Source organism: Crocodylus porosus, unplaced genomic scaffold (genome assembly GCF_001723895.1).
Source record: "Crocodylus porosus isolate Cpor-Errol unplaced genomic scaffold, CroPor_comp1, whole genome shotgun sequence".
In the NCBI taxonomy this organism is placed as follows: Eukaryota; Metazoa; Chordata; order Crocodylia; family Crocodylidae; genus Crocodylus; species Crocodylus porosus.
Genome location: NW_017728943.1, coordinates 107,330,612 through 107,345,800, shown reverse-complemented (window position 1 = coordinate 107,345,800; position 15,189 = coordinate 107,330,612). Strand labels below are relative to the sequence as shown.

The following is a 15,189-nucleotide window of genomic DNA, read 5'->3' as shown; positions in this document are numbered from 1 at the left end:
TACACTGGGCATGCTCTGCACTAAGATCTGCATAGCAACTGGGTCTGCTCAGAGCTGAAAGTGGGTCAGGGCTGATTGACACCTCCTGAGGTCATAGAAGGGGTAACTCAGGCCCTGCATGGAATTTTCCACTCTCAATCAAACTGAGTTCATGCATTGGCAGCACCTATACTTAAAATTTTGCTCCAACATCCTCTATTATATAATGGCAAAAAAAGAACAAATCAAAGGAGGGCTTCGCAGTGTCATTTTCTCCTTCAGTATGACATGCCACAAATCAAGACAAAATAGAAGCCTAGCATTCTAACAATATAGCTATTATATTTATGTATTTCTAATATGTCTATCACAATAGTAGTAGACTACTAAAAAAAAAAGAGAGGAAATGGAATATGCAGTTGGAGTAAAGTAAAATGGAGACTGGAGCAAAAGAAGGGAGAGTTGAACAGTTATCCAAAACACCATTCACACGACAGCCAATGGGAATGGGGATAGGAAGTAAGGGGCAAGATGAACACTGTTTAATTTGCTCTCCTTCCTGTTAGCAATACATACAAGAACTAATTCACACCCCATTTATATCACTGAGAATCATGAGCAACTCACGGATAGAGTTATATCAGTGTAAATGGAAGGAAAACAATGCTTCTAAATCTTTATGAATTACATGGACCCTCTTTTCAATGTGGGTTAGACCTTTTCTGAACTGTGGATTTTTGGGATAAAATGCTGGCTCTATTTAAATCAATGGCACAAGTCCTGCTGAGTTCAGCATTCAGGGCTTTCACTCATGAGTTTACAGGGCTTTCTGCCAAGTGATGCATGAGGAAAACTGGTACAGCGTGCTAGAGATGCTAACCTACTGAACTTATTGGCTAGGGACAGTCAAAAAGCCTGAGCTTAAATTAATTAAATCTTTGCAGGTTAGTCTAACCAGAGTCTTCACCAGAGAGTGAATCAGTTTCCAAGTGGACAGATGTTCCCTTACCGGTCAGGAAATTCAGGCACATGCCTGCAGTGGCTCAGGCCAGAAGCCAGGGGGCACTAGAGCAGCCCTCTCTTCCACAGGGAAGCTGAGCTGGGGAGGGAGGGGGTATGGTTGGGGAGGGGTTTAAAGCCCAACCTTGCCCTGCAGGGTTCCTAAGGTGGGGGAAGAGGGAGCATCTGCTGTGTGTGGGGGGGGCAGGGGGGAGGTAAAGGAGGAGGAGGAGAGCTCTGGCCACCCCAGCAGCTCCCAGACAGCTGGGAGCAATCCAGGCACACAGGACTGCCCAGCCCCAGAGGGGAACTCTTCCCCCTCCTCCCTCTTCTCCACTGCCGTGGGGCTGGGAGGAGGGCCCTGTTTGGTGCTGGGGGGATCTTCTCCCTCCACCTCCTCCTGCCCCCCCTGCCACCATAGGGTGGGGACAGGGTCTTTGTGAGGTTGTCTGGTCCCAGAGGGGGACTCTTCTCCCTGCTTCTCCCCTATCACCGTGGGGTGGGGAGGAGGGCTCTATGAGATGATACCCAGCCCAAGGCGGGGACTCTTCCCCTGACTCCTCCCCCATTGTAGGGTGGGGGGAGGCTCTGTTCCATGTTGGCGCTACTCTTTCCCCTCCTCCTTCCTACCCCCCTGCTGCTGTGGGATAGGGAGTGGGGGCTCTATGTGAGGCTGCCCAGCCCCTGCCCCAGCCCCAGAGGGGGGTCTTCCCCCCCAAAAGGGTGGGAGAAGCTCTGTTTAGTGCTATGGAAGGATTCTTCCCCCTCCTCCTTCCCCCTGCTGCCATGGGGAAGGGAGAGCAGGGGGTTGTGTCCAGCATTGCCCAGCTCAGCCAGGGCATGAGGAGAGGCTGTAACAGAGCTGCAGCTGCTGGGGGTGGCCCTGCCCCTGTGGCCTGGGTTGGCCTTGCTCAGCTCTGGCCAAGGCAGCCACGTGGTGAGGTCAGACCAAGCCATGGGGGCAGGGCCATCCCCAGCAGGTACAGCTTACTGATGGGGACCTGAGTGGCGTGAGCACAGCCAGGCAGCTTGCCCTGTCAGTGAGCACAGCCTGGCAAGCACAGCCTGGTGATGGCTGGCTGGGCAGCAGCTTATCCAGGCCTGCTTGGAGGCACCGTGGGCCCAGAGCCTGGCAGCTGCCCACCATTGAGGTTTTCTAAGGCCCCATGAGCCGCCTCAGTGCCCCCGACTGGACCTGGATAAGCCGCAGCTCAAACAGTTGCTGGTCGCACACACCAGGCTGTGCACACTCCACTCAGGTCCCCATTACTAAGCTACACCCACTGGGGATGGCTCTGCCCTCACAGCCCGACCTGGCCCCACCTTGCTGGAGCAAGGTCAGCCTGGGCCAGAGGTGGCCCCCCTCAGCACCTGCATCTCTGTTACAGCTGCCTCCTGTGCCCCGGCCCAGCCCAGCTGGGCTGGGAAGTGCTGCATACAGCCTCCCCTCCCTGCCATGTGGCAGCAAGGGGTGGGGGATGGGGGAGGAGGAGAAGGAGATGGAAGAGTCCCCAACAAGCAATGTACAGAGCCTCCCCCTGCCCTGTGAGGGGGGAAGGAAGAGTGCTACACAGAGCCCCCCTCCCCACCCTGGGAGGAGGAGGAAGAGGGGGAAGAGTCCCTCCCAGCATGGAACACAGCTTCCCTCCCTGCCCCATGGGACAATCCACCCAACATGGCCTTATTAAGGGGGAAGGGAGATGAGTTAATTCCTCCCTCCATCCCTTCTGCCCTGCAGTCAGGGTCTACCAGCCCCAGGGCCTGCAGCCCCCTCCCCTCTGCTCCCTGGCAGACAGGTTGACCTCAGCTGCTGTGGGGGAAGAGGGGAAGGAGAGAAGAATTAACTTCTCCCTGCCCACTTTGCCTTAACAGGGCCATGCCAACCAGTGTCTGAACTAGGGCTGGTTCCTGCTTGAGCTAGAGAGCAGAAGGGTGGGGTCAGCCCTGTGGCTGGAGCAGAGTCCTGCCCAGCCCAGAGAGCATGCCAGGATGCTGGGGGACTCTGATTTAACTAAAACCAGGAAGGGGTCTGGGACAGACATTGCATAAACTGGTTTGAGCCAAATCAGTTAAGTCTGATACTACATTCAACCAAGTTTATCTCAAATTGGTTTCACCCATTTTGAAACTGGTTTATCTGCACTGAATGTCTGTTCTGTTACAGGTTTAAACCAGTTTCTGATCACTTAAACTGGTTTATGTGTAATGTCTGTCCTATTGAAATGACCACATTATTTACTGTTCTTCAAAATTTTTAATGCAGAATTTCTCTTTTACTTTTGCCATGCTTCAGGTAACGGACACTATGAAAAGTAATTCCATTGGACCAGTGGTTTTCAAACTTTTTTTTCATTTGCACACCCGTAAAAACTTCCAAACGGAAGTATGGGCCCCTTTGAATTGTAAGTATGGGTATTCACATACTTTTGATTGATCATAGTCATCTTTCATGGACCCCTTAAATACAGCTTGTGGACCCCCAGGGATCCACGGGGCACAGGCTGAAAACCACTGCTTTATACTGTACACTTCTATATGAGCTCAGTAGTTGCTTACAATTGTTAGAGAACACAAGGATGATATAAAGGGGATTTTGAGCCAAATCAAAGCTTCCCTTGTTTATACCACCATACTGACAGAGACAGGAAAAATTAGCTGAATTGAACAGAAGTAGAACACCACCTATCACCTCTTATAACACTGTATCAGCCTCATGTTTCAGCTTAATAAGATCGAAGATCAAGCTTGTATTGTTCAATATTGTATCCAGTGCCATAGCAACTAAGTTTGGTGCCTGGGGCAAAGCCTGCAGTGGCAGCCTGCCCTTGCCTCATGCACAAATCTGTGGGGCACAAGCCCCGCCATGCTTGCCCAGGAGTGCACACAGCAGCAGGAGTCACCCTTCCCCCATCTCCACACCCTGCCAAATGAGCCACTCATGGCTCCATCCCACGTCCCACCCTGACTGAGCAGCACCTCTTTGTGCCCCTTTCTTTTGGCACCTGGGGTGGTCATCTGACTGTATCAGAGCTGGTTCCTGATATAAAAAGTTGCCAATGTTGTTATCATCACACTTTATTACCACCAATGCTGCTTCAAGCACTCAGGGTAGCTGTGGGCAGCAGAAAGAGAGAAGCCCTGTCAGAACTTTGGCCTCAAGCAGAAAATTACACAGCCTGCTGTTAAAAAAAGTATTCCAATAATCCTTGCATCAATAAGCATGATATTTGCTCCCATTCTTAATAATAAAAAAAAATGATTTCATTAGAATGGTCATTGTAGTTAGGAACAGACATTACACATAAACCAGTTTAAGTGATCAGAAACTGGTTTAAACCTGTAACAGACCATAAGTTCAGTGCACATAAATCAGTTTCAAAATGGCTGAAACTGGTTTAAGATAAACCTGGTTGAATGTAGTATCAGATTCAACTGATTTGGGGCAAACTGGTTTATGCAATGTTTGTCCCAGACCCCTTCCTGGTTTAAGTTAAATCAAAGTCCCTCAGCATGCTCTCTGGGCTGGGTGGGGCTCTCTGCTCTACGACAGAGCTGTCTCTGCCCCTCTGCTCCCTAACCAGGGCTCCAGCAGAGCCTGCAAACACAGCAGGGTCTGCCTGGCTTCTCCCTGCCCCACCTCACTCACTGCTCAAACAGGGATCCCCCCCTGTGCATCTCCCACAGCATGGACCCTAGGCATATAGATTCATAGATGTTAGGGTTGGAAGGGACCTCAATAGATCATTGAGTCCGACTCCCTGCATAGACAGGAAAGTGCTAGGTTCAGATGACCCCAGCCAGATGCCCATCCAACCTCCTCTTGAAGACCTCCAGGGTAGGGGAGAGCACCACCTCCCTTGGGAGCCCATTCCACATTTTGGCCACTCTAACTGTGAAGAAGTTCCTCCCAATGTCCAGTCTAAATCTGCTCTCTGCTAGCTTATGGCCATTATTTCTTGTGACCCCCAGGGGCGCCTTGGTGAGTAGAGCCTCACCAATTCCCTTCTGCACCCCCGTGATGAATTTAAAGGCAGCCACAAGGTCACCTCTCAACCTTCTCTTGTGGAGGCTGAAGAGGTCCAGGCGCCTTAGTCCTTCCTTGTAGGGCTTGGCCTGCAAGCCCTTAACCATACAAGTGGCCCTTCTCTGGACCCTCTCCAGGTTATCCACATCCCTCTTGAAGTGTGGCACCCAAAACTGCATGCAGTACTCCAACTGAGGTCTGACCAGCGTCCGATAGAGGGGAAGTATCACCTCCTTGGTTCTGTTTGTCATGCATCTGCTGATGCATGATAAAGTGCAAAGTGCAGTTAGTTTTTCTGATGACTTCGTCACACTGACGACTCATGTTCATCCTGGAGTCCACTAGGACTCCAAGATCCCTTTCCATTTCCGTGCTACTGAGCAGGTCATTTCCTAGGCAGTAGGTGTGCTGGACATTTTTCCTCCCTAGGTGCAGCACTTTGCATTTCTCCTTGTTAAACTGCATTCTGTGGTTTTCTGCCATTTGTTCAACCTGTCCAGGACTGCCTGTAGTTGTTCCCTGCCCTCTGGTGTGTCCACTTCTCCCCACAGTTTTGTATCAGCCGCAAACTTGGATATAGTACACTTCACTCCCTTGTCCAAGTCACTGATGAAGACATTGAAGAGTATCTGTCCAAGGACTGAGCCCTGCGGGACCCCAATACCCACTCCCTTATACCGACCCATCCACTATCACTCTCTGAGTACAACCCTCTAGCCAATTTGCCATCCACAGGACTGTGTAATCATCCAAGTCACAGCCTCTTAACTTGTTCACCAGTATGGGGTAGGATACTGTATGAAAGGCCTTCCTGAAGTCTAAATAAATGATATCAACCCCTACTCCTGTGTCGAGGTGTTTTGTAACCTGGTCATAAAAAGAGACTAGATTAGTCAGGCATGATCTACCTGCTACGAACCCATGCTGGTTTCCCCTCAGCATAATTTTTCCTGCTGGGCTCTCACATATATGAGCCTTAATAATCTTTTCAAAGACTTTACCAAGGATGGAGGTGAGATTGACTGGCCTATAGTTGCCCGGATCCTCCTTCCTCCCCTTCTGGAAAATAGAGACCACTTTGGCCCTTTTCCAGTCCTCCAGGACCTGTCTCATGCGCCACGAGCACTCAAATATTCTTGCCAGTGGCTGTGCAATGATATCGGCCACTGCCTTCAGTACCCTTGGATAGAGCTAATCTGAGCCTGCTGACTTAAACACATCCAGTCCCTCCAAGTGACTCTGCAACATCTCAGGGTCAATGCTTAGTAATCTGGTACCCAGCTGTTGCCTCTCTACCATGTGAGACTTGTCTTGCCCCTCATTTAGGAAGATTGAGGCAAAGAACTCACTGAGTTCAGCCTTGTCCTCCCTGTCTGTCACTAATTGCTTTTGCCTATTCAGTAGTGGTCCTATTCCACCCTGGGCCTTCCTTTTACTCCCTATATGTCTAAAAAACAATTTCTTATTGTCTTTTACTTGGGTTGCCATCCTCAGCTCCATGGTAGCTTTGGCCTTTCCAACTGCTTCCCTACAACTGCGAGCTGAGGAGGCATACTCCTCTTTAGTAATCTCTCCCTGTTTCCACTGCTTATATGCCCCCCTTTTTTGCCCTTAGGCTTCTCTGGATTTCTCTGGCCAGCCAGGAAGCCTCTTGGCCTCTTTCCCCCTTTTTGGAACCATCTCCCTCTGTGCCCGAAGGTTTGTTTCCTTAAGGCACAGTCTTATGGTATGCTAGCTAATGCTGAGAGGTGTCTGTGTGTGTGTCTCCAATTTCACTGGGACAGGCAGACAGGACAATGATCACTTAGGGCTTTTTGGAGCTAATGAATAGGTCAGCTGGTAATGTCCCTCCTTCCTTCCTTGGAAAAAGCTGTTTAAGAAGAGCTTGAACTAATGACAGAGGCTATTGCTTTGCGGAGGGGGTGATAAACATTGTTATCAGCCATCTGCTGGCCTGCTCACCTGTCAGTTTGCTGCAGACAGTATAAAGAAGCAGGGATAGGGAGACTGAAAAGCTCTGTATCATCAGCAGATCCATGCACTGCACATACACCCCTTGCCTCATAGTGCTAACTCAAGGCTCAGGTCTGGCAACACTCCCGCCCCTTGAGCAGCAAGCTAGGAAAAGCCTGAGATGATGTAGGCAGGGTAGGGGTTTAAACCCCTCCCTAACCATGCCCCCTGCTCCTCAGCTCAGCACTGTACAAGGGAAGGAGGGCTGCTTTAGCACCCCTGGGTTCTAGTTTGAGCCACTGCAGGCATGTGCTGGCTTTTTCTTCAGGCCAGAGGGGATGTCTGTGCAGTTACAAATCGATTCAGTCTAGCCAGATTAGACTAACCTGCAAAGATTGAATCAATTCAGACTCAGGCTTTTTGAATGTCTGCCCCTAGCCTGTAAGTCTGGAGTCTGAGTCTTTAAAGAACTACTTTGGAAATATGAACTGGTTATACAATCAAATAATAAGGCATATTGCTATAGTGACTTCCATCCAAGCATATCAAGTATTAATGAATTAAAATGTCATGATATTTTTTTGAGGTAAATACAAAATTCCTAACCATTTCATAGACAGGAAAATTAAGCGACAGGATTAAATGGCTTGTCTTAATGTCCTAAAAGAAAAAGGGCATTGATTAGCTGGCAGAAAAACTGGATGTTCTGACTCTCCCTCTACCCTATAGAAAACTAACCTTTCTGATAGCAGACTTTTGCCAAAGAGCATCTGTTACATCCAGCTTTATTCTAAAAGCTTAGTTACACAGGAAAGTTATATCAGTATAAACCAAGATGTGAAGTTCAGGGGCTGGACAGAAGAAAAAAATACATTGGGGCTAAAAGTAGATAGGACTTCACCACATGGCTGCACTCTCTTACCTTGTGGTAAATGGAAACTGAGCTGCAGTAATTTAAGCTTCTTTCTTTCACCAAGGGCTAGCTAAGCATTCATGGTTTAGTTTCAATTTACTGGGAATAGGAGTATGCACATGGGTAATTACCACAGAGTGCTCCTGCATTGTAAAGAAGCACCTCCTTTTAACCCTGCTATAAAGCCTCACCTCCTTTTAACCCTGCCATAAATTGTTCTTACGTCCACAGCCTATACTAGGGTAATTTTCCCTGTGCACATTCTTATTCTGAAATAACAATCCCTTATATGGTTAAATGCATTTCACTTTGGAAGGGATTCAAGTCAACTAAAAACCAGAGTCATTCTTACATTAGAATAAAAGTGTCTGCACAGGGAGTTTATCTCAGTGCGGCTAATTCAATTTATCATCAGATGGTAGAACTGGTAAAACTTCCCTCTGTTGACAAACCCTTAGACCTCTCTGGTTTATACATTGTTACAACCACTCTGATTTCTAGAAAGCAGTCTTCTCTAACTAACCTTTTTTCCTTTAAGGTTTCCCATTAATTCAGTTTTACCCATGTACAAGACGTCCAAAAGTGCCCTAATTCTCAAAATGCCATTTAAATTAGCTTTAAGTAGGGTTAGGAGATATGTTGATTAAACATTCATTGTCACCAGCATGTTGCCTTTAGTAGACCTCCCACTGTTTGCCATAACCAGTAGTGGTTAGTAAGTGATAATATAATATTGAAAAAGGACCAGTATTAGACAGTATTAGAGAGTCATATTATGAGCATAGATAACCAATTTTTTGAATCGTTTAGCCTTATCCTCAATGTCAAATTATACAATAATTCAATGTATCTGCCACTGCATTTAAAAATAGTAGAGTATCAATACAGTTCCATAACTGAAAACCCATTGCAAATAGGCCTGTTGGTAAAAGGAACCCCTGACCAAGGAGTGAAAGGAGAAGGGGTAACTATTTAGAGAATATTTAGCTATCATCTCAAAATGAGTTACCATGGCAAGCCAAAAACTAAAAAAGAGTTTAAAAAAATTTGGAGGATATTTCCAGCCATACAGTAAGGTTCCTACTGAAATTGAAGTTCTGGTCACTTACAGCAAGATAGAGAACAAGGGACCTGTGGTATTTTCTGGATTAAATATATTTTTCTGTCTAAACCAATGATTCTCAGTCAGGGTGCCAGGGCACCCTGGGGTGCAGCCAGTTCCTTTGGAGAGTGCCAGGAGCTATAAAGAGGCAAGTGAGGTATGAGGAGACTTAAGTACATCAGTGCAGGCTCAGGTTTGTCCCCCGCCTGAAGGATACCACACCCCACTGTCCAGCTGGTGTGTAAGGAGGTAAACACTGTAATATATAAATTAGTTTTTGAGCTTGAGTGTTACTCAATTCACAAAAGTTGAGGAGGGGTGCCTCGAGTGCAAAAATGTTGAGTATCACTGATTTAGACCAAAAAATAATACAAGCCCACACTTCCCTACCCCAGTGTAAAAACATGCCCAGAAGAAATGCAGCCCACTCCCCTCTTCTGTCACTGGAGGGCAGCACTACAATATTCACACTAAATGGTGTTCACTTTTTAAGAAACGGAAGCACAGCTGAACTGTGTCATTTAAAACATCCTTGGCTTGATGTAAAAATCTGTAACTTGGCACAGGTGATTATGCTCTTGGTTCTTATATGTATTAAAAGAACAGAGTTTTTGATGGGAAGGTTTAGCAAGTCTCTACAGCTGAGTGCTATAGACGGATTGAAGAGGAAACATTTGTGCAAAGGTGGTTAGAGTATATAACTATTTAATTACTTATAAATATAGACAAAATACAACAAAAGCTACTTAAAGGATCACTGATGGACCCAGCCATAAGGGTTCAGATTTATCTTAGATTGTAGGCCTGACATTTTATCACTTGCACCAGCTTTAAACTTGCATTACTCAATTAACGTCAATGGTGCTGGTTCCAATTTGCACAATGACAAGCAAAATTATAAAATCAAGCTCTTATTTTTTAAGAAAAAAAGTGAATGGGGACAATACATTTGTAATTAGAAGGGGTTAAATTGTTCCATGAATTAGTACATCAACTTTTCAAGTGTGGACATACATATTTTTTAAACATTGGCTTTCAGTCACAAATGAAAATCAGTTTAGTTTTTTATTCTAAGCTGCAGGAGGACATTGGCTCATGCCACTATTCAGTAAATGAAGTTTCATGTTTATACAGTGCTTTTACTATTAAGAGCATTAATTCAGCATTCCCAAATGGAGGGGAGTGAGTGAAAGGTGGGTGTTGGGACAAAAGCATCCCTGCCTTCTATTTATCTTCCTTGCTCTCATGGTTTCATCATTAGGGGCACGACTGGTTGCCATGTTGCAGAAGGGACCACTGTTCTGTTGTGTTACCTTTTTCCAGATGACAAGAATCAGTCAAGGGCCATATGCCCATCTCTTTAGAAACTCCATTGGTCTTAGATTTATACCAGGGTAACTATATTCAGGGCATGTCTACATGTGCGCTTTAATGCACAGTAGTCTATTTTACTGTGCATTAAAGTGTCATGTCAAAAATTGTGCAAATATGCTAATCCTCAGTAAAAATAGGCTACTGCACATTAAACATCCCTAAGAAAGCATGCACTTTCGCTATTATGCATTAGCACCACCTAATGCACATTTATTTAGTATCTTACATTAACGGTACTAAATTTGATGTGCAGCTGCAAAAGCGCATTAATGAATTTGTAGATGTGCCCCCAGAATCCAGTCTTAAGCAACTCAAGCATAACAGACCAGATCCTGCCTTGCCTACCCAAACTGAGCTATCCCTTGCTCTGGAAAATAATTTCAGATACTACAACATGAGCAAAAGCAGAAAAAAAAACCCTGACCCTGGGAAAATTTACCTCAGAGGATCCAGTGTTGTTATTCAGGAGCACTTTAAATTTCAAAAATTACTACTAATTCCAATGGGGCAATGTACAGGGCAAGATCATAGAATTATAGAAGCACAGAATAGTAAGGCTGGAATGGACCTCAGGAGGTCATCTAGTCCAGTCTGCTGCCCAAAGCAGCAATGCTCCTGATTAAACCATCCCAGTCAAGTGACTACCTAACCTGCTCTTAAAAACATCCAAGAATGGAGACTATAAAACCTCTCTGGGTAGCTATTTCAATATTAACTGCCATCATAGTCAGAGAGTTCTTCCTAATATTCCACCTACATTTTCTCGGCTTTACTGATTGAAGCAAGACCATTGTTCCTTGTCCTGTCCTTTGCAGCCATAAAAATAGCCTTTCTACATCCTTTTCAGAAGCACCCTTCAGGATTTGAAGACCATTATTAAAACTCTCTCCCTTCCTCTTTGGTCTTCTCTTCTCCAGACTAAATAATCCTAGATATTAGAATTATTTATGAAAATACTCCCCAGTGTGCAGAACAGTGGAAAATTCAGGTCCAGAAAGAGCAGAGGAAGGACTGAGAATTTTCTGTTGCCAGCCTTGGCCTTGGAAGCCTGGTCTGGTGGCCTATCACAGCGAACAGTCTCTGCTCAAGAAAGGATTGGGATTAAAAGAGTGTTGCCTGTGAGTATGGACGCATGCTGAGGCAGAGCTCTATGGGGAAGCTTATGCACCATCTGCCCATGCTTTTAGTCCTCCATTGTCATGAGCACTGAGTTTCTAATAAGCACTAATATGACAAAACTCAAAGAAGCTTCATACAAGGGTGACAGACCCTTGAGAGAACAGAACAAAGTCAACGTCTGACTACTGACAACTGTGGGCTTGAATAACAGTAAGGACCATGGAATTTTAAAATGAAACAAAAACATGCCAGTAGCTCCTACCCTTTCTGAAAACAAAGTCATCAAACAGGAAATCTATTTAATACAGAGCCATGCTAGTGATTCAGCTTGAGTTTGGGTACTCCTTTAAGTGTGTTCAGACATCCTTGTTGAGACAGTTAAAAAGAACCCTCTTTTCCCTCTCTCATATTGCAGGCTTCTAGACTGCAGACAGCATGCTAGAATGATCTACTTTCCCCCTTTATCAACAATAAAAGCACAGCAATATATTCTGTGAGGACAAGTGAGGCAGCAGCTTCACCAGTGAAACCCTCATTCTGCAATTACTCAAAATATATAGTAGTTCATGAACACAACACCCTCTTCTAGAGTTTTTAAACCATCCTACAGAATTCTGTAGCAGGGATCTTTCCTTTCAAATTCTATGGATAGCTCAGAAGATGCATAGAAATTATATTAAATGCCATAGGATGGTTCCATATGGCCTAGGACAGCAGTTGGCAACCTTTTCAGGTTGTAGGCTGGAATGACCCAGCTTGGATCAGAAGCAGACAGGTGGGGACTAGGACCCAGCTGCTACTGCTGTTACTTTTCCTTGTGATGGCACTGACAGCTGCAGCAGCCAAAGCTCCATGTCTGAAGGCGAGATTGAATGGCTCTGCAAGTCGGATCCAGCCTGTAGATCACTGACTTTTAATCTAAAAGGGAATTGAGAAACCTATTCCTTTAAATGTGTTTATGGAGGAGAAGAAAAAGTGAGCTGGTGCATCTACATGTGCGCTTTATTGTGGAGTTGACTAATTAGCTCTGCAGGAAAGTGTCACTGTCTACATATGTGCCCGTTTTAGGGCACAGTAAATTAATTAACTCTGTCATATATAGTACTGTCCAGGATAAGTATTGTCCTACAGCCTTCATGCATGGGGATGACTGGGACATGAGGGTGCTACAGTGCAAGGGCTACCTGCTGGCTCACCCCACAGTGTAGCACCTTCATGCCCCAGGCAGCCCCTCTGCTGCCTGGTGCTGCCACCTGAAGCCCCATGCTGAGCCCCTGGGTCCTCTGCCAGCTCAGGGTTGCTCTGCCCCAGCTCTAACTGCTGAATTCTCAGGTGCACTTGTATATGCTGTGCCTGGGAGCTACCAACTCCAGTGTGAACTGCATTTGAGTTTATTGCTCCATGCCAAGTGCATATGTAGATGCACCCCGTATGCCAAAATATCTTCTCCTTGGCTATTCTTCATTTCATAGCCAGAAAAAACTAGCTCGACAATCAGGGCCTAGGCCAAACTTTTAGAATAGGACAAAAGTCTTAACATGCTTGCAAAGTAGGACTTCGCAATGTACATGACAGGGGAGTGTAACAGAGCACAGGGTGCGCTCTCTTACTCCCAGGGGTATGGGCATCAGCAAGGCAGCCTGCAGCTGCTTGCAATACCCAATTAGGCACAACTGCCTGACTGGGAACAGGGCCCAGCTGTTCCTTATAAGAGAAGGGCCCTGAGCAGCAGAACCAGCAGTTTGCTGGCTGCAGCCATAGAGAGAACACTACCCAGCTGGAGCTGCCACTCACAACACCTTGAAGGTAAGGGCAGGTGCTATAGGGATGGCTGAAGACTCCTGATCCTGGAACATGACCTAAAACTACACCCTGCTGGGGTTGGATGGTGTGGTGAGGCTGCTTGTGGCAGGACAGCCTCCAGGAAATGCCATGCCTAGGGCCTCCCCAGTGAAGGTTGAGTATGGGGCACCAGAAATCCTCAACCCCTGCTGCCTTGTGGGTGACCCCATAGGGGGGAAAGGTTAGGGGAGCACATTGGGGACAGTGGAAGACCATGAATCCCATCTGCAAGGCATGGGACATGGTACAGGAAAGGCCAGAGCTGTGTACATAAGCCCTTGGCATCAGAACAAGTAAATGGGTAGCCTCCCATCTTATTGACATCTTTCAATTCTTATCATCAAGGCTTGGCAGGAAAGGCAGGTGGGCAGTTTGCTCAGAGACTAGTGGGCAGGCCAATAATCAGACCGGCCCCAGGATGCCCGCTTGTTACAGGGAGACATTGAGAGGCAGCAGCAAAATTGACTTTCCTCTCTTCTAACCATCAGACAGAGTGGGCTCAACTCAGTTAATCAACTGAGCTCTTAGGTGGGTGAATAGAAATGACTATTTACATATAGGACCCTCCAACCTATTCTTACCTGGTCCCAAGAAAGTAAGCCCTTTAATGTCCATGTAATGGCAAGAGTAAGATATTATGGAAGGAAAACCAAATCAAAGAAATGAGTCTTACATTGTATCTGAATATGGTGAAGTCAGCAGTTATTGCTACCTGTTTTGGAACAAGAGCTCCACAATCTCCATTTAGTTCCTGTGACAATTTTGTGACACTCGCTAATCTCAGTTTCATTGTTCAAATGGAATATAGCTGTTATGGGTGTTTAGGGCTAGGGAGAGAAGTTACACATAAACCGAGTGATTCGGTTAAGTGATCAGAAACTGGTTTAAACCTGTAACAAAATAGAGATTCAGTGCACATAAACCAGTTTCAAAATGGCTGAAACTGGTTTCAGATAAGCCTTGTTAAATGTAGTAACACACTTAACTGATTTGGGTCAAACTGGTTTATGAAACCTCTGTCCCAGACCTCTTCCTGGTCCAGATTAAATCAGAGTCCCCCAGCATGCCTTACAGCCCTGGGCTGGGCTGGGCTGGGCTGGGCTTTCTGCTCCAGAGAGCAGGGCTGGCCCTACCTCTCTGCTCCCTAGCTGGAATAGTGAGGGCTGGCTCACTTGCCAGCTCACTGCCCCCCCGAGGCAGGGGTCTGGAGCAAGGGAGGGGAGTTAAACTTCCCTTCACCTGAGAACAGAGCTGTCCTGCCCTGGTTACTTAGTGCTGGCTGTGTCTATGAACTATAAATTCCAGAGGCACCTGGAAGCAGGAAGAGGAAGTGATGAGCAACCCTGCAGAGTCCTGCTGCTGTGAATCTAGATTGCAAATCCCAGAGATCTAGCTGGTAGCAGGAAGAGGAAGTGAAAATACAGCCCATGCTGGCTATGTGCCAGAGACCCATACTCTAGTACCCGCCAGCTTCTAGCCTGAGCCACTGCAGGCAGGTGGCTGCATTTCCTGAATAAAAAGTGAATGTCTGTTCATTTGCTTATTGGGTCAAACTTTGAAGCTTAAACTAACCTGCAAAGACTAAATTCAGTCTTGGGCTTTTTGACTATCTGTACTTAGCCTAGGATTCTAAAGAGGCACAGGAAGAGGCCAGAGCTAATCTGATCAAGGCCTTTAAAAAATCAGAGCAGGAAAATAACTCTTAAAATACAGATTCTATTTTCAGTGTAGTGCTAGTGAGAAATCAGCGCCCTAGAATGATGTGTTCATAGTGAACTGCACTGTTGAATGACCTGCTTCTGTGGTTTGAGATGGACTAGAGACTTTTCAGGATGTGCAACTTCACTTTTAGTTATGAATTTAATCATCAAAACCCTTCTTTCC

General features: G+C 46.2%; 1 long non-coding RNA gene across 1 annotated transcript in view; it reads right to left on the bottom strand.

Annotated features, from left to right (window-relative positions):
* Window positions 1-7,064, bottom strand: part of LOC109319291 — a 9,317-nt gene extending 2,253 nt beyond the window's left edge. Inside the window, exons 1-2 of the long non-coding RNA XR_002103464.1 lie at window positions 7,054-7,064; window positions 6,280-6,283 (exon numbers count right to left, since the gene is read on the bottom strand). This is a non-coding gene — a long non-coding RNA (uncharacterized LOC109319291). The remainder of the gene's footprint in view (window positions 1-6,279; window positions 6,284-7,053) is intronic.
* Window positions 7,065-15,189: the final 8,125 nt, after the last annotated feature.